General features: G+C 36.2%; 1 protein-coding gene across 2 annotated transcripts in view; it reads right to left on the reverse strand.

Moving 5' to 3' along the window:
* Nucleotides 1-474: 474 nt before the first annotated feature.
* The window catches only part of LOC131689844 (somatostatin receptor type 2-like), a 58750-nt gene continuing 32858 nt past the window's right edge, over nucleotides 475-26366 (reverse strand). For both annotated transcript variants that reach the window (XM_058975170.1, XM_058975169.1), the window contains exon 2: nucleotides 475-1608. The gene's annotated coding sequence lies outside the window, so the exon portion shown is untranslated. The remainder of the gene's footprint in view (nucleotides 1609-26366) is intronic.

Raw genomic sequence — 26366 nt, forward strand, 5'->3', positions numbered from 1 at the left:
CTCTTCGTATTTGCATATGTCATCGTCTTTATAAATGAGGTTGGTGATTCCAAAGACGGTATACTCAACGATGTATTGCATGCTATTATGCATAATAGTACTTTCCAATATGTTTTTGGATTGTCTTAGTATTTGTTAGGTTGATCAACGCTGGCTCGAACAGAAACAGTTTTTTAATGTTTTCTTGCGATAATAAAATACAATCCTTGAAATTCTTATGAGAAAGAAGAAAAAATGCAACGAAATGAGAATATAATTGGCATAAAACAGGAACCGCAATAATTGGCATAAAAACTGAACACATCACTATTCGATTGGCCGTTGTTCCGAAACAGATATATGTTGTGTTGGTCTCTGTATTGCATTGACATTTTATTTTAAAAAGGAGCTGATATTACATGTACCAAATACTTACTTCAAACAAGTGTATCATAATTAAAAAGAAAGTCTTCAAACACAATAAGATTGTTAGACTTGATTCTAAATAACATTTTTATTCAATTGATCTCTTCTTAATTCTAACTATACACTTCACTTGTATGTACACAATCTTTTCTCAATTCTCATATTCACGGTATTCGGGAATAACCACAGACTTAATGCTAGTTTGCGAACTTCAATGGATTACGATTATACCTCGTTTATGGATCTCCACTCAAGCAATGTGTAAAAGCATCCCAATTCACTTTGTTGAACATTTCAACCATAGTTTAGAATGGGAAAAAAGGAAAAAAGACACTAATAAGGGCTCCATTCAGCGTCCATTTTCCCTTTCGAAATATTTACTATTACTTTATCGATGTTAAATCTTTTGTGCATTTTCATTTGAATCACGTTTTTCAAATACCTTAATCGTGATTTTTAGTAACGTAACGCAAATTTTTCACAAAGAGAAAAATGATCTAGTAGTTACTGCTATATGCAAGAGTAATTAGTCTTCACGATCAGTATCGATCTTAATTCATATACAGTAAGACTATACCGAACTAACGAATGATACGTCTTCTGCTTGTTCTTCTCGTTCACATGCAATATAAACTTTCTTTTTTGCACAATTTACTAATAGTTAAAATACTCCCTGAAATCAATATGTATCAATTTATGTATGTATTGACGGCTTACGCCTTCGATAGTACAAAACGACTACTATTTTCTTGCATCGACTCGATTATGCCCCAAAGCTGGGCCAAACGCAGCTAGTTCGTGTCAAAAGCAATTTTTCTGCTGCCCTAACATGTACTAATTAATCACAGTAATTCATCGGTAAATATTATGACGTGACGGTTTGCTGGTACTTTGATTATGTATCGAAATTTACAGCTTATTTTAGTAGATCGCAAACCAAACAAAAAAATTCGAACTATTTGTTGCAAGCCGCGAAGTTCTAAGTAAAATTAATGCATCACAAATTGTTCCAACTACTCGTTTTACAGTGTGCATCGGCAGCAGTGAACACAAGTCGAATTGGTCAGTCAAGTTCAACATGTGCCCTTCTTCTCACTGTGACAAAAATGGGAAAATTACAGTTAACGTGGTCCTGCGGTGCATTAACTGCGAGTCGTCCAATAACCATGCAGTTGAGAACATCTCCGACAAAAAAGCGGCAATCTGTAATGGAAATGGTTAGTTTATTTTATTATTGGCTACATACATTGTCACTGGACAAATACATTTAATATTAAAATACAATATAATTAATTACGAAGTCGCAATTCGTTCACCCAATAAATTACGCAATTTCGAGACAGTCAACTTTCAAAAAAGTTTTATAACATTATTTGAAAACTACTACTTCTTACTATAAACTACTTCAAAAACACAATTTGGAGGTTTGGTGTATTCAGTAAATTTGTTGAGAATCACATTACAAACAATTTTGACGAAGACATGAGAGCTCTGTCTATACAGCTTATAGAGATATACAATATTTTCGAAATATTACTAAACAAATCTTCTTTAATATAACTTTAGTTCTAGAGGCTCATACTTAGGATATATATGCATTTCGTTTTTTTAAACAACTTTGCATAGTAGACAAAAACGTGATCGAAATTGTTTTGATCACGAAAAAACGATTTTTGAACTATAGTGTCTTCAACCAAATTCGTTTATAAAATATTTCTCATTTTATTGAAATATTAGTTTGATGATCAACCCCCCTAATGCTGACAAGCAAATTTATTTATAAAAATAAAAAAAATGCATTCATCAGAGTTGTAAGGAATATAATAAGAAACCGCTTTGCTGAAGAGACTATGTATCTATCTGTTGGTTTTATTAGACATTTGTGGCTGTTTCCATGATACATCATAAGAAAATGCACTATTTTTGTGGTGCAAACTCTTAGAAAAAGTGACAAAATCACTAATATTCGTGGAGTCAAAGCCGCGTGTGCAACGATAAAAATAGTTTCACCACCTGAGGAGCTGCTATGGGTCTACCTGTCGATCCCAGCACGACGGATGATGAAGTCCAAAGACATTTGGCCTGAAAACATCTTCTTCCGTGAATTTGTGAAGAATTCGACAATCAAACGACCAATTATCAGGATTACCGCGGAGAGGAACGCATCCGGTGGTGATCTGTAGCGGAAAAAAACACTTCTCCAACTTCATTTTCTTCGACGATCAATCTCGAACTGCTTAACGAACCGGAATCTTCTGCTGTGTAAGATAACGTGGCATCGTTTCAACCAAGAACATTTGGGCTGCCATCTCCAAGAATGCCTGAACAAATTAACACTGCGCTGCAATCGGATTCTACATGCTTCCGCAATCTGCCGTTATTTGAACGAAGCATAATTTCTTTGCTATCACCGAGACTGCATCCACAAACTCAAGCTGCGTAGTAATCACCAGGACGCCCGTTGTCCAGTCCCCGAGCGCTCCGACGCAGTCGCATTACCAGCTAACGACCTACCTACCATCTCACAGTGGCTCAAAACAGCGTTTAGAGGTACTTAATTCATTGGAGTCAAACCTGTTCATATTAGCAATTTTACATATTCTACAATGTTTATGTGCATAAAAAGCGCCATCTTTTGGCAACATTGTTGTTTTAAAAAATTGATCATAGTACGCTATAAAAACTTTTGAATCAAAAGAGATAGCGCTTGGTCGTCTTTGACAAAGTTGTAGAGGAGAGTATTTTCATAAATTTTGCAGAAGACATGTTGTCTCTGTCACTCACAGTTATTGAGTTATAAGATATTTTCTATGATGAAGTCCTACAATTCTTATTTTTACTTATAACTTTTTTGTTTCTGATTTTTCGCGTTAACAATGTTCAAAGGTATTTTTTATCATTATAAAACACACAACTTTTTTGAAGAAACAGAATAGCTGTGAATGCTGTGTAAAGACTTATGGCTGATTTTGATTTTATTTTAACCTGTTTTTGAACCCGTGTAACTTTCCTATCGGCAAAAACTGTAATTATACTATCAATTATTCTAATAGGACTAGATTTCACCTACAAAATGAAGGCAAAACTGTTTGTCCATAATCACCCATTCAGAAGTTATACCCTATTGAAAGCTGTATGTCTGGACCTCTTGAAGTCGTACGCATGGCTCACTGAACGAGTTGGCGCTGGTGTTCAAAGACGCTTTCGCTTGTTTTTATGAGTGGCGCGCACTCTGTGTACTAGCACGTCTGCTGGAAGCTTAACACCGATATTGAATGATTTTCTAACGGATAATGTACAATTTCATTTCCGTCTGAGTTACCGTATGAATGTTAGCTTTAGGATAAAGAAGATGCACAAAATTGCTGCATTCACCACGGTATGAAATATTTGAAAATATTCAGCCGTTTAATACAGCGATTATATGGAAAAAGTGTATCTTTTACCTCTTCTTTCTATATCCAGAAACTAAAATTCATTCGATTAACTGAAAAAGTACATCACCCGTTAGAAAATCATTCAATATCGGTGTTAAGCTTCCAGCAGACGTGCTAGTACACAGAGTGCGCGCCACTCATAAAAACAAGCGAAAGCGTCTTTGAACACCAGCGTCTACTCGTTCAGTGATCCATGCGTGCGACTTCAAGAGTTCCAGACATAGAGCTTTCAACAGGGTATAACTTCTGAAGGGTGATTATGGACAAACGGTTTTGTCTTCGTTTTGTAGGTGAAATCTAGTCCTATTAGAATAGTTGCTAGTATAATTACAGTTTTTGCCAATAGGAAAGTTACACGGGTTCAAAAACAGGTTAAAATAAAATCAAAATCAGCCATAAGTCTTTACACAGCATTCACAGCTATTTTGTTTCTTCAAAAAAGTTGTGTGTTTTATAATGATAAAAAATACCTTCGAACATTGTTAACGCAAAAAATCAGAAACAAAAAAGTTATAAGTAAAAATAAGAATTGTAGGACTTCATCATAGAAAATATCGTATAACTCAATAACTGTGAGTGACAGAGACAACATGTCTTCTGCAAAATTTATGAAAATACTCTCCTCTACAACTTTGTCAAAGACGGCCAAGCGCTATCTCTTTTGATTCAAAAGTTAATTTTTTTATAGCCTACTATGATCAATTTTTTAAAACAACAATGTTGCCAAAAGATGGCGCTTTTTACACACACAAACATTGTAGAACATGTAAAATCGCTAATATGAACAGTTTTGACTCCAATGAATTAAGTACCTCTAAACGCTGTTTTGAGCCACTGTGCATCTGTCCGCTCAAGCCGATAATCCTAAGTTGGGCGCATTTTTGTCCGTCTACTATCAAAGTGATCGAGGAATGAGAATAAAAACTCAGAATTTCGTGCAAGTCCTCTCCTCTAACGACTACGACGTTATTGCTGTCACAAAAACCTAGCTGCGCGCTGACGCTAACTTAGAACTTTCAATAACCTACACAATTTATCGTTGTGATCGCAACTCTTCTTCTAGTGAACTGGGTTGCGGTGATTGCGTTTAATCTCCCTGTTACTGTACTAACATTGCCTTGTTTTGAATGCTTGGGACCAGTTATTGTTACTATTTTACTTCCGAGACGCACTCTGTATATTTGAGGTATATATGTGCAGCCAAACAGCAATCCAGACAATGCTCATGCTTCTGGAGTTCAACAAATTCTAGACAAAGCTATCAGCTCAAATAGTGTACTCATCGTAGGTGACTATAATCTTCACCGTCTCCAATGGATGTTCGACGGTGAATCGCTTGTGCACTGTGGTCCCCAACTTCAGAGAGACAGTCACAAGTATTTACTGGCTATAGATAGCGTTTTTGTGTTGGGCGAAATTTTGCGAAACGTAATAACGCATCGAAATCAGTTTGCGCCCTTACTTTTCTTAAGGAGGTGCTCCCATTCCTGGAAACCCTTTTTTTATTTATTTTTCATCTTTTTCTTCTGCAATCATAGCAGTTCATGTAGAATAACCTTTTACAGAAGATACTATTTACCTATACACTTTGCGGGTAAATTAAAATCTGTTTTTTGCAATCTCTCTACCCTAATAAACAAAAAATATACACTAACTTTACCCATGCAGTGTAGGAGGGCACAATACCTAATTTAAAAATTAGTTTTTAGCGTTTCGGATCCTTCTCATCAGTAACTAGCACCATCTTGGTGCCAATTAGATGATAAATCTAAACTAGCACCAAAAGCGTCTAACTAGGGCTAATTTTGGTGCTAGTTTAGATTTATTATCTAATTGGCACCAAGATGGTGCTAGTTACTGATGAGAAAATCCGAAACGCTACAAACTAATTTTTAAATTAGGTGTTGTGCACGAAAAAACAACTATGTTTTGCAAATAGTATATTAGTCATGTTCAAGGCTGCCTTCGAAACAACCCTGGACATTCTGGAAGTTTGTGAACACCAGGAGTAGTGGTTCGTTGATCAGTTTGCAGAACACTTTCGTAGGGTGTTCAACAACCCGGCTATCTCCCAGTCACAAGAGTATATGGAAAAGTTACCATCATACAATTTCAGTCTCCCGTGCCTGATATGAGTAAAGCAGAACTGTTGAAAGTTTTATCCAGTGTCGATGCATTTAAAGGACCAGGCCCGGATCGCTTGCCTGCAGTATTCGTAAAAGGATGCACCTGATCGCTGTCATTGCCGAATTGCACTATTTTCAACCAACTGAAAACGTCTTCCCGAATGCAGAGAAAGAAGCTGTCATTATTTCAATTCAAAAGGCTACATGCATTCACAACGTTCATAACTATAGAAGAATCTCGCGTTTGATCTGTTTGGCTAAAGTACTTGAAAAGTTAGTTTACAGTAAGATGTACGCTGCTACTTCTAATATCATTGACTAGTCTCAGCACGGATGTGTGAAGTAACGCTCTTCTGCTTGAAATTTGATAATGTACAGTATCATATAAGTCCACGGAGTCAACAAACTGACGCAATATGATTTTGATGTTTCAAAAGCATTCGATAAACTACCACACAACATTGTTCTGAAAACTGCAGAAAGTAGGTTTTCCTTCATGGTTGAATAGATGGTTGCAATCCTATCTGTCTAGTCGTTGTGCTTTCGTTGGGATCGGTACAACACGTTCTAGCTTGCTCGATATATCAACCGGAGTCCCTCCTCAAGGAAGTCACGTATAACCACCAATTTTTGTTTTATTCATAAACGACCTCTACACTCGTATTAAAGCTGGAAAACTATTTTCGTACGACGATTTAAAGATTTTTCGATCTATTGCTGCTGGACTTGACACTTCAAGATGACGTACTGAATATTGAACAATGGTGCCTGTTGAATGGTATGTAAGGAAACATCGATAAATGTGAGATGATAAGTTTCGGGCGATCGCCCACTCTAACCCTTTATGAATACCCGCATCATTGAAAGAGTGGACTCATTTAGCGACTTGAGAGAATTATTTGATAGAAAACATCACTGCAACGACGGCGAAGGCTTTCGCAACGCTTGGTTTCTTGAAACGCTGTACCACTGACTGTGAGTGACGATTTCTACGCCTTAAAATCTCTATATTGCGCACTGTTCCGAAGCAGTTTGGAATACACGGGCTCCACATCACTCCGCTCAAATCCACCGACTGGAACGCGTACAAAGATGTTTCGTACTCTAAGAAATTTGCCATGGAAAGATCCTGTTCGTTTATCGCCGTAAAATGATAGATAGATGCTTGCTGTTTGAGTTACCGAAGCTAGTGTTTCACCCTACTTTCTTGCAAAGAATGTTGGCTGTCTAATAATATCGACTGCCCAGATGTTCTTGCTCGGACCAATGATTTTGTATCTACTCGCACTCTAAGGAACGGCTCTCTTTTGTGGATTCCTAGACACCGTAATGTTTATGATTAAAACAATCATGTGGATAAATGTTCCTTCAAATTCAACAAACCCTCGCATCTATTTGATTTTAATGTTACTAAAACTAGTAATAAGTTAGCTATTATTAATTTTTCAACAATTTTGATAGTAAGATATCGTTTTCTAAACAATCTGTACGGTGTCTACTGAAAATCGAAACGAATAATAATATACTGAGTATATAAAGCGTTTATGTCCTCAACGAAGTTATTTCTAACATCATTCTCAACAATTTTACTGAAGACACCAAGTCTCTAAATAATGTATTTGAAGAAATGATTCCCCACAATTACTGCTAGAAGGAATAATCATCAAAATCATTGTGTCAAGAGATAATAAAATACAACTATAAAACTTCTTCAAATATAGTAAGCTTCAAAAATTGATGGTTTCTAAATGATGTGATTTTGACCGATTTCTGGGAACATATTCTGGTATTCTCGACTTCGGAAGTACATAACTTCAAAACATAACCTTGTAGCTAATAATGCCTTTGGAACTCACGCTCTATCGAAAAATATAAATGACATTCATGGTATAACTCGAAACGAACTAATTACACACGAAATCTGAATATCGCTCACTTCAACAAAACAAAATGCCATGCAACATAAACGCTTTATCTGAAGTGCACAACGAGTGACAGCATCACACGTCTAAAACAAACGGAGAAAAAATAGTAGCTCCGGCTCGCCTGATATAGGAAAAATCCCAGTCGACAAAATGGTGACTACGCCAGTTTAACTAAATACCTGCGAACGGTAGACTACTGAAACTTTATTCTAAGCTACCGGGCGTAACTTGTCGTTCCCTCGAAATATAGTGTAGGAAGTCATTCCAGCTGCCGCAAAAACTAACTCTCGATTTACACTCTCAGCGACAATTAGTACAGCGAGAGCGATATCCTGTTCCACCCTAGTTACTCCGTTCCCAAGGGTGGATGAAACCAGCCGCAATTCGTTGAGTAACAGTTAATGTAACGTGTAAAAGCAATTATAGACTCTTCCATGAAATTCCCATCCAACACACACACCCAGCTACCTTCCTACACCCAGGACGAAATCCTGTCGTCTGCCGCATGTGAAAAACCATTCCAATCCTATCAGCTCATCATCACCACCATCAGCTCCACAAGGCAGCAGTCCGCCCCGTGGGTGAAGATCGAATGGTTGATTGCATAAACCCACGTTGCCGAGTAGCAGATCCAACCCGACCGGTCCGGTAGGGTCAGTACAGTATACGGTGTGGTTTTTGCCAGACTGCTTCTGACCAACCTGGCAATACGATGATGGGGAACGTTTCCGCATTACCGGTCTGGCAGCAAAGCGGGCATACTTTCAGATGACTCGTTGCGCTTGTACGTTCAAGTCATCCGTATAAGTGCCATCGCCGGCTCTTGCTTTTGTGAGTTCAAATCATCGAATGGCTGGAATTAGCGGGACGGTTTTTAATGGAGTTGTCGAAAATTTCATCAGAATTGTTTGATGGGGTTAGAATTAGAGGTGCTAATGGGGAAATATACGTCATGTCTCAATTAATGATGCCGAATGCGACAGCATCACAATTAGCGGAAAGAAAATAGGTAACATCTGCTTCCATAAGCTGTCTTATAACTGTATAATGAGTATAAGTCTTAGGGTTTTGCTAGGGCTTAGAAAATTCGCAACGAAATACGAGAGCATTAATGTCTGCAAAAGCGTGTTGCTCCCTAATTCCTGCCATCAGTATTGTATCGTTATCATAATGAACATGAAATAACACTTGTGCAAATCGCTTTCATCTACCGCAGAAATATGCATATGTAGACGGGTATGGAATACAACTATACCTAACAAAAATGGCTTTCAACTTTGTTTTGAATTATTTGTTCCATATTTCGACAGCCAAAACTTTGTTATGTATGGCTTCTCTGCTACAGTAAAATAGTCCATCTACCTAGCCGGTTCCCATCTCATATAAAAGCGATGCTGAGCCATGAGGGTACTAATGTTTAATTAATTTATTATAACTTCCCAAGCACATCTATTTTCTAGCAATCCGGTCATGTTCGTCTAATTTTCAACACTGTTTCAACTATTCCAGTTTCTAGCCTGTATAAAGGGGTACAGGCGGTGAGTAAACATTGCTTTTCTGCAAAACTATGTTTAAAAAAATATTAAATGTGTTTTTTGTATTTGCTCGATTTAGGGGAGGTTCTGATTCAAAAGACATAACAAAGAGTTTTCAACGTTCGAAACAAAACTGTTCGTAATAATAAATCAAAACCCTCTACGGGAGATGTAATTGTTTCGGTTTCAATTTCACTTTTAAACTTCTATGCTAAACGTCACGCTGTTTAACATACCCTAATGAATTTGATCGATATAACACTCTAATGCTTGCAAACCTGTTATAACGATTAAAACCAATCAGAGCTTCATCTTGGTGAGATGGTATTACTTTTTAGTTGACAGCCAAGAATAGCTATAGATTTACTTCGCAACTTTTTGAAACAAACTGAAACTGCTCTAACACAATTTAATCTATTCATCCAACAAAATCTCCGACTTACATCCAGCTTTCAGTAGATGCAAATTCAGTTCAGTTTGTCCGTGCTTTCGAAATATGAAAACTATGAATTTTACACGTACACGTAACACGTTACACGTAACATGAGAATTTTACACGTATCAACCCAACGCACTCACAAGCAGGAAAAGGTACTAATTAATCCAACACAACTCAAACACGTTGCACCCTGCAGTATTGAACTCAATCTAAAAGCCACTTTGCAAATCATTTGCGCAAAGAACTTTGCACACAGCACGGAAAAGAACACACGGTTTAACTGTGTGCGAGTTAAAGCCATTACTGCCGAAAATCCACTATGGATTTTCGGCTGTGGTGACAATAACTCGCACACCGTGTAAAACTTGCACCCGTTTTCTTGCTGTGTGCAAAGTTTATTGTGCGCTCTTCACCCTACTTGCTTTGAAAATTTGCATGTAGAGGAAATGTGCCTAAGACGGACACTGAAGTCCCATCAGAAGTAGTTGCTCCATATGTGAAGCAAATCAGACAAGTCTAGCTACCGAAACCAACGTCTTTGCATGGGATTTTTCAACAATTTATATGAAGAACACCACTAGCTCGCATTTTCACCACTGGGTGGCAGTGTATGCATCAGACAATCTTTGTAACATTTTTGTGAGACAATGGTTAGGTTTAACCCAATAGTATGTTCAGAAGAATTATAGTAGAACAGGCATTTTGCAGTAATTCTTATAAATATTGCGATATTCTGTTTCTCTTCTTTGGTTAGCTAGTGTTGGCGCCATCTAGGCGGTCGCAATTGGAACTAAAATTGTCTAACCATCATATGACTCGTATTATGTACTCAAGCTCTTCTAAACATAATATTCAGCTAAACCTAACCATTATTTCACAAAAATGAATAGTTCGTGGAAATCGAGTACTGATACACATAATTTCGCCAAAAGTTTAATAACTTCTCCTAGTAAAGCGGGATTGACTTGTAGTCTTCGACAAAGTTATAAACAATTGAATTGTCTTTCTTCATTTACAGTGATAGTATGATGCATACAGTGACACCTAGCGGTGAAAATGCGAGGTACAGTGTTTACTCCACAGAAATTATCGAAAAATTGTATACAAACTTCAGGCACGTTGATGCGGTAGCTAAACGATTTGTTTCAAATTTGATGCAAGTACTTCTGGGTGGACTAGGAATCGACTCACGGGTGGGCCGATCAAGTTTGCAAAAAATAATTTTATTTACTCAAACGGACACCTTAAGGTTAAATAGCAAATTTGACACATCCATTGATGCATTGCTCATAAATTATATCTAAACTGTGATTTGAGATTATATTCCATCGATATAGTAACTCATACTAATAAATTTTCAAACAGAAAGATGTTTAAAATGTTTATGAAATAAGAGGCACAAAATCATCATTTCGAAACTGGGTTGGGAAAGATGGACATGCCGTATGTAAAGATGAACATAGAACAAGGACAGAGTTGGACGCTTGTCGACCAATAAATTTCGTTTTCTGTTGTTCCTTTTAGCTTCTCGGCCCTATTCTGCGCGGCGTGTGACGTGAGATGACTAATCTCACCTCATTCTACGTGACTTTTCTCTCCTAATTCTGAAGAGTCACTTCAGGTGACGTGAGACGCCCATTTAACCGCAATGGGAAATCTCACCTCACCCGAGCCGATTCTCAGAATCGGGCGAAAAGAGTCACCTTAAAAAGTGAGGTGCGTTTAGTCACCTCATTTCACGCCCCGCGCAGAATAAGGCCAAGAAGATATGCATAGCTTACATCATCTGACGAACGCTACTATGCACTACAATGTGTTCATCTTTGCTGTAAATATGTATGTTTAAAAAACAATCATTACGTTTATATACTGCATTATCATTTCATCGCGAAACGTCTATTGTTTGAATATGGATCTACATGGAATGCCGTTATCGCCGGATTCTTGGTTCCGTGTATTCCGATCAATATTTCTCTTGTTAATCCGTCTACGAACCGGTGTCAATAATCGCGTTTTCCGCTTTCATCAAGTTTTTCATTTGTGTTTCTAACGTCACGTATATTCGGAAGAAATCCCACCTTTTCGCTTACAATTTTGAGCACTCTCTGTCCATCAGGGAGTGGGAAACCGTCCCCGGTTATTCGCGCCGGGTATTCGTTTCGTCTGACCTTTAACCGTAGTGTGGAGAATCAAACCAGTCGAAATCTTGCACGCTTTCACCGGAGGATTTTCTTATCTTGGTTCGATTGTTTCGGATATAGTGGCACAAAAAGGCGAATAGGTAGACGGGCCCCGGTCAATAGAACATAGTTTGGAAGAGCAGATCCGGCGAAAGGCTCGAAGTGAGGTTAATGGACAATAAGTTTTTTTTCTTACACTGCTCCATCTTACTGAACGCAATTGCCTGCAATTACCAGAATTTGTACTGACTGAAGCAAAGGGTTCTGGAAGGAGCCAACTTCACATTTCGCACTTAAGGCCCCCGTCGGAGACTGCCACACAAATCTCGACTTCCCGGCCGGGTACGTAGACAAAATATTTCTTCGGCCGAGTGTGGTTTAGTTTTAGTTTAGTTCAGTAACCGCAAAAACGAAAGTTGTATCAGAGTGTACGGAAAATTAATGCAACGAAATTTTAAGGAATGGAGTCATTGGTACTTAACTATGGAACATTTGTAATATCAGTAATTTTCCAATACATTTTCACTGGGCCGTCGGTCATACAGCCCGTTAACAAAGCACAACTATGATCAATGGATAGTCCTAGCAAAAACATAAATTTCCGAATATGGTCCAATTTCTACCATAAAGTCCATTTTTTTTTATTTCGATTATAGAGGTTTTAACCTTAAGGTCATTCGCCTCTTCGGGTTAGAAAAATCTCTTATGAAATTTTTTTAACCTTATGTGCGGGGTCGGGACTCGAACCCAGGTGCGCTGCGTACAAGGCAATCAATTTACTAATACACTACGCCCACCCCCCTATAAAGTCAATTGTAAATTACACCATAAAATTTTTATTGTATGGAAGACTAATCAAAAGAAAACTTTAGGAACTCAATTACGATTTTCACGAGCAGTACGCAAAAATACATAAGACCTTTTTTTAGAAATTGTGTATTAAAAGACTGAAAATTATTTTATATTTCATTTTTTACTTTAATTATCTGATGGATTTTGACCAATTTTTTTTTATTTTGATTATAGAGATTTTTACCTTAGGGTCATTCGCCTCTTTTCGGGTTAGAGAAATCTCTTTTGGAAAAATCTCTAACTCTATGTGCGGAGTTGGGAATCGAATCGCGATTTCTTATCTTTTCAGGACACATGTGACTTCCATTTCCACTTATTTTAATACGTTGAACCGCTAAATGAATCACTGAAGTATTTGTTAGAAAAAGAAGAAAACTCAGCAATATTATTTCAGAGCGCTCAATTGTTCAAATAGGACTCGAGAAACGAACTAACTTCACAAATTAAGAAAGAACATGAAAATTCACGAAGAAAACGATTCATAGTAATTTCTTGACTTCACTAAATATCTTATTTAAATAACATAAGTCGGTTTCGACAGCATAAATCACGAAGTGACTTCACGCTTGTCCGAACATGCCGCAGACTCAGGTGATTCGCATTTGATGCCAAAATATCCTGACTTGTGCGGTTTTAACTAACTTTCTCAATTTAAATATTTTTTTTACCATTCTTTGGAATATCGTCGGAGAGATTCTATTTTCTTCATATAATCTAGAGTTTCTGTTCATTCCAGTTCTACATTATTCTCTTGTTCTACTGTTTCATATTTGTTTTTTTTTGCATTTTTTGTTGCCCCTTTTTCCATTTCATCCAGGGTTTTTCATTCTTCTATTTTTTCCATGAAATCTTTTATCCACATCTATCTATCTATATATCTATCCATCTATATCTATATCTATATATATATATATATATATATATATATATATATATATATATATATATATATATATATATATATATATATATATATATATATATATATATATATATATATATATATATATATATATATATATATATATATATATATATATATATATATATATATATATATATATATATATATATATATATATATATATATATATATATATATATATATATATATATATATATATATATATATATATATATATATATATATATATATATATATATATATATATATATATATATATATATATATATATATATATATATATATATATATATATATATATATATATATATATATATATATATATATATATATATATATATATATTATATATTTATATATCTATATATATAAAAGTCAAAGTTTGTATGTATATGATTTATAGACTCCCAAACGGCTCAACCGATTTCCGTAAAAATTTGCACACAGTAGGTATTTGGTATGGGGCGTGTTTGTGTGCTATTAGTTGGAGATTATTTGCCCGCTAGATGGCGCTTTGGAATAAATTGTGTTTTTCTCCTATTTCGCAGAGTGTCGCAGCAACGCGCGATGGGTACTAGCTAGTTTTTTATATTTTAGGCTCAATATTTTCCTTTCCACATTTTTACCATTTTTCTGTTTTTTTAATGCGGCCAATATTTTTTTATGCTTGTCCCATTTTTTAGATTCATTTAATCTTTTCATGTTTTTTTAAATTTTTGCTATTTATCTATCGTTTAATTTATTTTCTTCATCTGCTTGTGCAATTGATTTCATTAAATTTATTTAATTTATTTAATAAATTTTAATCCAAATAAGTTTCTAGCATTTTTTCATATTTTCCAATTTTTCCATATTTTTCATATTTTAGTGTTTTCTCCATCTGCTCTTCTTCCATATTTTTCTAAAAAATACATTTTTTTTTTAATTTTTACGTTTTGTTAATAATTTGTTGCGAATTTTTCTTTTCTCCGTTTATCAGTTCTGGAATTTACGCTTTTCTTTTGCATGGATTTTTTTAATATTCGTCAATTTTTCCTTATTTTTGTGTTTTCTTTTCTGCTCATTTTGACAATTTGGTAATTCATGTTTTCTATTTTGTTCATTTTACCATTTGAACATTTTCCCATTATTCTGCTTTGATCTTTTGTTTTGTGCATGTTTCCTGTTTTCCATTTGATCTAGTTTTAATCTTTACTTTATATGAATTTATTTATTTTTTTAACCCATTTTAAATTCTCACCTATTTTTCTTCTTTGTAATATTCCTATTTTTCCCATTTCGTCATTTATGGTTAGTTATTTCTACTATTTTGAAACATTTTCAACATTTTTCCCATTTTTCCGTTTTTATACATTCCATTTTTTTAATTCTTTTGTCAATTTGAAAAATTTTGTATTATTGTTATTTGATATTCGTCGGCGGTAAAACATGATGATGAGTTTTGTTCTATCAACGAACATGCCGTAGACTTGAGTGGAACGCCCAACTCCTACCAGCAAAAAAAAGGATTCTTCACATTTCCTTTCGATCATGTCCATACGAGCCTGCCTAGTCAAGCGGAACCCGAAGAAGACCCAAAACTATTTAAGTAAACTGTCTGTGGCGAACAAAGTGTACGAGGTGTCTATATAGAATTTGAGAGTAGTCAGCTCAACCGAAGGCTTAGCTGAATATTTTTCAGGACAGATACCTACGAAAAAACGAAAAAAAAATTAACTGTATTACCATTTTAAATGACAAAAAAAACTATTTGAATTTACAGCACTCAGTGTTTTTTATTACAGTCCGGCCACCAAGGTTTATATACACTATACATAAAGCAGAGGACTATTTTTTCAATAGATTTCGAGCTTAACCGTTTCTGTCTTCAAAAAATCTACAATGATGGAGGGGCCCCTTATGCTAAACCCCCCGGGCAGGGATGCCACATTGAACTCTGTGTTTCGGTAAAAAAAATCTTTTTACCATTTGCGATGACTAAAACAGAAAAACAAATTTGTGAAAATCAGTGTTAAAATTCCAGAAAATCTGTGTAAAATCTGAATATTTAAAAAAATCTGTGGAAATCTGTGAAATTTTCATCAAAATTCCAAAAATCTGGTATCTGTAAAAAAGAATCTGTGATCAAAAAATGTGAAAAAATCTATGACATTACAGAAAAATCTGTGAATATGGTAACTCGGGCCCGTAATTTCTCTCTACGTCCCTGTTTATAAACAAACAACATATTCAAAAAGCTATAGCTCTGGATTTAGGCATAATTTGTTCACAAAACCAAAGAACTGTTAACTGGGGCTATTACTTCCCATTTGAGCACTAATTGTTATGATTATTATATATAGAATTCAATGTATTGCAATTTGTATGATTCGATTCCGTTGGAGTTAATTTGGTTAACGGTTTTGATATTTCTTCGATGTCTTGAAATATTATTGAAAACTAATAAAAATATCGATTTAGGCTTCCATGCAACTGAGCTATCGTGCTCATTGTAATTATTCAAGGAGCATTGTATTGAGCATCGGAAGGTGAAAACTGTGCAGTTTTTAGTACTGCTAGAGAAGAGCCTATATTGATAAAAACAGGTTTTAGTATTATTTGACCTTAACAGTTTTAAGGAAAAATAGTGCTGGAACCTTACATGTGCTAAAAAAGTCAAGCATGAAAGAGATTTTTTCATGTAAATAATTTTCGTAAAGGTCCCTGAAAAAGGCACATTGTTTTCGGTCACTCCCGAAAATCGGTAGTGTAGTGGTTGGCTTCCTGACGCTTGACGGCGTTGGAAAAGATTTATAAATTGTTCCGAAGGTTATGTTAAACGAACAGTAGCAGTAGCACCTTTGAACTAGGTAAAACAAGTCTCCGAATTCCAACAAGTGATTGAAAACACTGATGTGGAATTCCACACACGAAAACTTTTCAGATAAAAAGTTTTCTATACCCCAAAAGATCTTCCGCCCGCTCTGTTATCTCCGCTCTTTTCCGTACAAGCAGTCTGAGTAACATTACCTATTGGAAGGCAGGAGGTCTGCAAACAACAAGTAGGACCGTACGAAGTAACATGCGAAACGCTTCAATAGCTTTGACCTATTTTTCCTCGAATGTGTAGTTTCAAATTAAAGCAAAATCTTTCTACGGCATAATGGGCTGAAATACATACAGCCATCACATGCCAGTAACACGCCCACACACTTTCACCAGCAGCAAACTCTTTTCAGGTTGTTTGTTACACCGATTTAATAGAGGATCCGCTGAAACTCCTGATACAAAATACTTATTCAAATTACCACCTTTAAAACACACTTTAAATACAATGTCACACGGCAGAGATTGGTGACATTGTAGAACCTCAAACTATTAGACGAAGCCCTTTTAGTGCGAATCAGGCATAGCCTCAACCTAGTTGCGTTAGGCAACTGCCGGCAGCCTGTTAAATTTATATGCATGATCTCATTTTAACTTCATTCAATCAGGCAAGAAAGGAATGGCATCTTTCCCCGCTGCGCAATTAATATTAATTAGAACACCCCGATTTTCTGCGGTTGACCGAACTTTGGATAAAAAGTTTTGCTCTAACGATCGGGTTCATTTACGCCAATTTAATCTACTTAAAGACGATGCAGATTTCATGCTTTCTTGTTAATACGGGGTTAATTTCTTTTGAGTCGAAAAAATATACTATGCAGTTTCGCGGTATCAAATGAATTGCAAACGAACTTGATTCCGTCAGATATTCCACGTGTGGTTTCGCAGTATTTTAGCAACTCGTGCATGCATAATAATTACGTTTGAACATTCAGCTCACGACATGACACGATACATCGCAACTAATAAACATTTCTTTATGAAATCCAATTCCATTGCATAAATGTCATTACTAGATGGTAGTAAGCTCCAGGCATCGCCATTAAACATGGTGTCAATGGTAATAAGAAGCCATTTATAAAAAAATATCTAGAAAAAAGCGAAAAATGCTTATAAATAATGTGACTTACAAGCTTATGGACATTCGATCACGCCTTTGCTGACAGTTTTGATGCTTCTCTATATCCTATCAAATGCGAAAAGTGTGTTTAAATCAGCTCCAGCGAATACTCAAGTTCTGAAGATGCTTGAAACTTCTGGTCGATGAAATTATGTGATGGATCCAGCTGAAACTCTCACGGCTGACTAGTTCAGAGTGTTGCTTACTGGGAAATTTTCATCGATACTACGAGCATCATCTTAATGCAATTTCAACAACTATCGTCTCAATTTCTTCGGAAAAACTTGTTTCGCATCACATTACCGATTGAGTTTGCTCATTAATGAAGGAACCTCACTAAGTCTGGCTGTAATCCACCACTAGAAACGGAGCTGTTCAATTTACTACCATAAATTTATTAATCCGATAAATTCATGATCGAAAACAAATGGTGCACAATACAATAACTCATCACTTATGGCTCCATCCCCTATACTACACTGCTATCGCAAGAATAATCTCAATATCACCGAAAAAATTCACTCGCCTTTCCGTTATACATAATCCCTGTTACACTACAGGTCCTTTCGAAAAAAAAACCCGAATTTTATCATTTGCCGGCGTTATCCATCCGCCAATGTGATAGATGACGCAAAAAAATCAATCGTTCTCATTGAACTGGCGTAATGGGCGTAATCCTCAGTCATGACACGCACCCACACCAAAGAACCTGGGCTGCATTTTCTTAAGCTGGCACAGATTACAAGCATAAGCAATAAGGCGACGACACACCGACCAGTCACCAACACGGTCGGTGGCGTGCTGAGCGACGAGAATATTAAACATTCACTTGATCCCGTCGTCACATTTATCTATCTATAGGTGCAAGAACTGCACAGTCCTCACTACATCACTGGGGCAGCTGAAAACGTTTGTTGTTCGTTCAACCATTTTGTATGAGGTTTGAAAGAGTTTCGTGTAGCCGTGGTCAGAGATTCGGAAAGTGATGCAATGTTGGAGTATTTTGATAAGTGACATTCATAGTCATAGAGATTTTCACAATCGTTTTCCAAAAAGTCTATATTAATAGGGCCTCTTCTAAAACTCAAAAGAATAATTAAAAGCACACTTCACTTCGCCGAACAAAAACAAAACTTAGTCAAGGATGCACTCTAGTACATTCAGTTTTTCATTCAAGCAACGATAGAAACTCTTCAACGTGGCTCGTGTATTTTCAAGCAAAGTATGTTTCGCAGAAAAAAAGGCCTTTCTGTTGTGCTTGAAATCGAAATTTAAACTTCGAGCAGGGGTACCTGAGCTGCAGATAGTCCATGCACGTGTACGGCCCGGCCCTGTAGATTGAAAGCGGAAATTTTAATCTCGAGCATCGATAGCAACGCTCTTACTGCATAGACTGCCTGAGACTTTCAATTATTGGCGAACAACAGGGTGGAAATTTTTCGGAAATTCGTTGGTATGATTAATGGCCTTGAATTTTGTGGCGTTTTTTGAACTCGTATCACTGCAGGAAGACTAATGGTGAAATGAAGCGTGCCAAGATGTTTTTGTTTACACAATCTCGTATCTGGAAGCAAACAGCGGACAGCTTAGTGGTTCGAAGTTCTAAACATACGGTGGAAAATATACCTTTTGTCGTGCAGGCGAATGATAAACAAGAACCGCATTCCGTACTTGGGTTGAAGTAGGAGTTCTCTTAAACAAAATATTCCACGGAAAATGTTTGCAAATTTTGAGTATGGAGATAAAGGTAAAATGATAGGTTTCTATTTTAGTGAGATGTATTACACTCTGTGTGTACTGAGACCGCATCCCGTTTTTCGGATGGTAGAAGCAAAATAAGGCAAGTGGCGTTTCCAGCTTGTCTGTAGTACGTGAGAATCGGTTGCTATGAACATTCGATTTTTTAAATAATCAATTATAAAAATAGTTTGAAAAATTACGGAAAAAATAAGAACTAGGTCAAGTAAGTGGCTATTTGATATTGAAATGCTAGTCTAGTCTAGTCTAGTCTAGTCTACACATACACAGCCAATACATGTAGGGATCCTGGAAAATTGTAGACGTTCGCCTACAATTTTTCTTGTCAATATTAATGTTTGTGGTACATATGATATGTGACACAATCATTAAAGCGGCCAGGTCAGCTGTGCAGCATACAAAGTGAGGATGATTATACGGCAATTAAATTATTCATTTAATGAAGAATTTAATCAACGAACTATTTCAAACCTTGAATAAGGAAGAAACGTGAACAACCGTACGGACCTTTTTAATTCGACGAAGATTTGATAAATCGTTGGGAGTGACTTGGTTAAGAGGGTTAATGTCACTCCTTTGGTCCTAGGTTCCTGAGATGGGATGGGCTATTTGATATTGAAATGCTGAATTTAATAGCATAATTAAGTTTCGTATACAAGGTTCTCAAGTTGTTCACTTCTAAAGTGAAAAAAATAAATAAATATTCAAAAATATTTTTAACGGCCAAGATCGCATAATTCGAAACTGACAGCTTTGGAGTTGGAGTCTTCCAAAAAAAATTGTTAAATACTATCCAGTTCATCTCTAATTGAAATAATTTTGCGATTTAACCTTACTAGAAGTAATTATTGAGAATAACTGCTTTAAACATTAATAACAGACATGGTGTCTTCAACAAAGTTGTTGAGAAAGCTGTCACAAAACAATTTCGTTGGGTACATGAATTTTCTAAGTGTTAAGAATATCCAGATATATTGTGTTATTTGCAAAAAGTCCTTTAAAACAAGTTTTTCTAAATTACATCAGATCGGGGGTGCAATTCGCGAAGCACTAAGGAACAAACCCGTAAAGAAATAACAACAGATATGTTTTCTAAAAGACGCACAACTGCATACCCGAATCTAAAATAGTAGAACCAAATCAAATACATTAAATGTAGTTTACCATTCAGATACACTATATTTCAATGAACTTAAAGTTTAAAGTCATTGCCTGCTACACGCAATAATCAATCAATCTATCAAGTTTTTCCAATATTATTGTTTATGGTAGCTTTTAAATTTGTATTATCGTCTACCAAATTGTTTAGGACAATGAAATACACATTTTTGTTCATAAGACAGCGATATTATAGAAAACTAGATTTGAGAAAATTTTATAAATATCGTTTCGTACCTCGATATGCTACGAACAGAGAGCCTTCAACAAAATTGTTTGTTGTCTTACATTCCCAACAACTTTGCTGAAGACAACAAGTCTAGCTATTTTTTATTGGAAATTTATTCTACATACTTTCTTCAATGAATATTTCTTTTTAAATTTTTCAATTATTCTACATTTTACGGAATGATTCCAGTGAAATTTATCTATCTATATATAAAAGTCAAGTCACCGAAACGGCTTAACCGATTCCCATACATAGCGATGGGTATTAGCTATCCGGAATGGGTCATTTCTCCGAAATGGGTCATTTCTCCGAAATGGGTCATTTCTCCGAAATGGGTCATTTCTCCGAAATGGGTCATTTCTCCGAAATGGGTCATTTCTCCGAAATGGGTCATTTCTCCGAAATGGGTCATTTCTCCGAAATGGGTCATTTCTCCGAAATGGGTCATTTCTCCGAAATGGGTCATTTCTCCGAAATGGGTCATTTCTCCGAAATGGGTCATTTCTCCGAAATGGGTCATTTCTCCGAAATGGGTCATTTCTCCGAAATGGGTCATTTCTCCGAAATGGGTCATTTGGCTGAATGGATTATTGAGCCGGATGGTTCATTCCGCAGAACAATAGAAAATAATTGCCGCGTTCCATTTTTGGTGTATCACTTTCAAGACTATAAAACATATTTGAGACCAATAGAAAAAAAATCGTTTTTTTTAATTCTACGCCATAACCCCTTCAATGTTCAACAAAAATCAAAATGTTGGCCCAAATTTTTTGGGTTTGGCATAAATCCGTTAGGCATAAGTACGTTAGGCATAGTGAAGGTTAGGCATAATGGACGTTTGGCATAATATACGTTAGGCATAATGGGCGGTTGGCTTAATGTACGTTAGGTATAATGGACGATAGGCATAATCCACCAATTAGATTTTAATCCTACGCTTGTTTTTCGGGTTTGAAAAAAATACCATGTGAGATATTTATCACTTGCAAGTGTAGAGTTGTTTTCTATTTTTTCTGTGGAAGAAATGAAGAAAGTATCCCTTCATTTAAGTGAATAGTGTTAGTACAGAGTACATTTCAAGCCTATTCTATGCATTACCAATGCAGTTGCATCCACATATTTGAAAAAACCAAATAATAAACAATCATTAAGTTTTGGAACCTATGGAAACCTGCAGTGTTATGTACAGCATCACCATTAGGCTACAGCAATATTTTTGACCGGGGGTGAATCCAACCCAGGGGTACGGCAAATAGTGAATTATGCCGGGTTAATTTCGATTTGTTATCCTAATATTTCCATCCAATTATTGTCTCTATATTATATGGAAATATTAGGATAACAAGTGGAAATTTACCCAGCATAATTCACCATATGCCGTACCTGTGGGGGAAAATTCACCCCCGGTTGAAAAACACTGGGCTACAGATTTTACGTCTATAACGATGACTTTTTCGTTTCGGTAACTCGTCACAGTACACGAATAACCTCTCTCGTATGAAACAGTTTCCGTAGTTCTAATTTTGATGACCTCAAGAATATAATCATTGAACTTAATAATATGGGATATGCAATATTCGTATATTCGTTGAATGAATAATAAAATGCATCATTCTTTCTTTAATGAGCTGTTCTTCAAGAGCACATATTTTCTTCTTCAACAATTGCACCATTCATGTACACTAATCTAAGTTGATGTGCTTTATTCATACCTTAATATTAATGAGAACGATGTTAAACAAGAGTTTTGAAGCTATTTTAGTCATGTAAAATGTATCGGTTGTGCGTAGAGAAATTAACGCAAAATGAGTTTCCATATCCCATGGATCCGGTCTGCTTCTTTTATTTTAATGAAGGTTTCTTCAAGTATTTGTGGCAGTATAAAATGTTGATCGATTTAGATCACCTTCCAGAGTAATTCTACAATATCTACAAAGTTCAATCATTTACGCCCTTACCATTCGAGGCCATCACTGCCAAAAAGTTATTTCTTTGAAGTGATACTTCAAGATGATAATTTATGCCTAACGTCCATTATGCCAATCGTCCATTATGCCTAACGTCGATTATGCCTAACGTGCATTATGTCTAACGTCAATTATGCCGAACATCTTTATACCTAATGTCCATTATGCCTAACGTCCATTATGCCTAACGAACGTATGCCAAACGTCCGTATGCCTAACGTATTTATGCCTAATGGAGTTCACCCAAAATTTTTCACTTTTTGTCAATAATTTTCCAACGATGAACGTGAGTCGTGTTATAGATAATGAAGCTTGCTAAAGTTATTATAATATACTTAGAATACGAATGATTGGATTTCGAGTAAAAAAATTAGTGCATTAGTCAATAAACCCACTCGTATTCTACAAAACCTTTTATTTTATTGCTAAACCAACTATTTATTTGATACCAGCGAGTCCAAAACCTTTAGGTAAAACCGAAAAGGATGTTGACTAAGAAATGACGAAGGGCACCAAGTTCTATTTCACGAAATCAACGAAACCCTTCTTTTTCCTGTATTATATTTTTTAGCGTAGATCCTCCTTCAACAACAAATAGATTGCCTTAAAATGATTTGCCATCTATAACAAGGACTGTATTGCACTTCAATTCATCTACAAAATTAAAAAACAATACTAGCATCATGTTCTTTTGTGTCGAACGTTGCCAGTAATACTTGATGTGCTCTCATAGATATGTCATCATCTATCACTGTATACTGCGAATCGTATAAAATTTAAGAGGATTGCGTGCATCGCAGTAATGTTATGAACCTCTCAGGAGTTCAATAAATCTTAATAAAATAAACGCAAGTGTTAAACACTGAATTAACGTTATTGACATTATGTTATGCAATTAAAGTGTAATAAAATAAAAAGCTAATTTAAGTTAAACATATAAGTATTTCACACAGAAAATTAATGTACATGATTCTAGGTCACTTCAACATTCCTTCAAAAGAACGAATCACGTTTTACTCCCTCCACAATCAAATCGATATTTAGGCCATTTTGTCAAAACTTCATCCGTTCCATTGGTACATTATAAGTACGGAACTGACGTCACTCCAACATCAATCATGATAAACCAACGATAAACGCTTTTCAAATTCAATCAACACCAATCAACACATCTGCAGGAAAAAACATTTCCGATTAGAAGGTTTCCACATGTTCTATATAAACTGTTAGCCTGTGGTATATCGAATTCAGCAGAATATTACTTTCATCCCATCAAGATAAGCTTCACTTCCAGCATCACAACCGAACAGCTGCGAAACTCCCAACATACATTCCATTCCAATACCAGGCGGCTGTGGAAAGCTACCCGCTCACCCGTTCTGGTCGGTAATAATAACTGGCTTCGAGGTCCGCCCTCTGCTTCTGCTCCTGATAGGTACCCATTAAATCAGCGTATTGGCTCTGCCTGCTCACACTTTTCATTGCCTAGCCAGAAGAAGACCTACTTTTCCACGCTCGGAATAGTATCGAATGTTAAACATCCCAAATTTTTCGCTTGTCTCTGGCCTCGATCGGGAATGAGGCACTTTTTCCCCCACCCTAGTGCACCGGATTCAATTTAGCGTTCGATTGATCATATTTCCGGTGGAGAGTATCGCTTCGTATTGAATTCACACCCACTTTGATTTTTTTTTTGATTTTCTCATCAGCCTGCCATAGCAACAAAAAAGGCACCCCTGCACGAAATGAATCGTTCGTCAAAAGCGGTATTGTCTAGCACGCGCGCCAAAACTTTGGTTTGGGGCCACATTTAATTAATAGATAGATCGGTTCCGATGCAGACTGAAGTTTTTCGTTTAATAACAAGCGTCCAATTTCGAAGAGGATTTATCATCAAAGATTTTCCGTTCTTTTCCATAATGTATTGAATAATACTTGGATTGACGTGTTCTCGATTTAATTTTCGGATTCGGGTGAATGGACGAAAATTTGGTAATATTAAGTTGTTTAAGTTCATAAACATAAAGTAAATCTACCGCTCTCTTGTAAATCCGCGAGCACAATCCTTGACATTAAAAAAAGGGTGCATCATGTTCTTAAATGCAGTGATAAACCGTTGAATTCAAATAAATATACTGCTGCAAGGTCATATAATTTTATATAATTCCTTTCAATTTTTCAACCATGTTATAATTAAACTTTCTCCTCCCACCCGAACTGACTGAGGCCATTATTACCTGTCGGGACACGGTTTTTTGTCGGTGTCACCGTTTCTCTGCCACCCATATCGTCAGGCAACGACCACCGTGCTATGCAGCAGCTGGAACGAGCAGCGAAAGTGCGAAAAGAAACATAAAATTCATTAAATGTTATCAAACATGAATAATTGCTCCAACCAATGCAGAAAAGAATAATCTTGGTGAAACCACCCCTCAGCTTTAATTAATGAAAATTTTCTATGCTCGCATATAATAGCGCCTCATTATAGCGTTTAAACTAAGTAGGTGGGTGTTTGTCGGTGCGTGTATGTGTGAGTGAGCATGGATGTGGCTGTTTGGCAGCAGTTTGGTTCTGACTTAATTAATGATTCCACGAATTAGCTGGCACCCATCCAAGTGAGATATCATATCCAGTCAGTTAGCGTGTACTAGCTTGTAGAGAGATATATGTTCCCGCTATTTGCAACCGTGAAAAGTACTTCTTCCGTCTCGCTTCTCGTAGATACGAATTTAACCTTTTAACGGATGTGAGCAGCGGTATTTGTTTAGTTCTGTCGGTCATTCGGGTTTAAAATATCGTTTTAATTACAGTTTTGACGTAGGACTACGTTATGCACTTTTGCAAATTCAACAAAAATGATGTGTAACGAAAAGTGTTCAGGTTTTAAACTCATATAATTCAGCCATTTCACGGTAAATTTTAGATATTTTTGATAATATCGCTCACGGATTTCAATGGAGCGTTGTTTTCCGGTGCCCTTGGCGGAGTGTCAGTTTTGCGCCCCTTTGTTGTTTGCTTGGGATTTTTTTCCAGTTTGAATTCTGAACAAAAATTCAGTGTGTACTTGGAAATGGTACACTAATCCTGATTTATTCTGTGACTTATCTTCACTTCGTTAATGAAGCAAATCTTGATTTCAGTGCTCTCTCAAAGCTGGCGTCCTTGGCGAGCAATTGTTGCAAGTTGCGGCATTTGTAAACGCTAGAAGCATTGCAGCGAATAGGCTGCGGTGAAAGTAAAGTGGATCACCCACTCGAAAATAACCGAGGGGGCGGATTTACCCACTCGAAGCTTTGGAACAAACCGAAACCTGAGATTAACCATGTACGTATCTCGTGCACTAATTTCATGCGTCTGACATTCTTGATGTCCAACAGTTTCATTGTTTTGCTCAGATACAAATTTATTTGCTTCGCAGTTTAAATTTCTTGAAATTTGGACGTTT

The sequence above is a fragment of the Topomyia yanbarensis genome, chromosome 3 (genome assembly GCF_030247195.1).
Source record: "Topomyia yanbarensis strain Yona2022 chromosome 3, ASM3024719v1, whole genome shotgun sequence".
Taxonomy (NCBI): domain Eukaryota; kingdom Metazoa; phylum Arthropoda; class Insecta; order Diptera; family Culicidae; genus Topomyia; species Topomyia yanbarensis.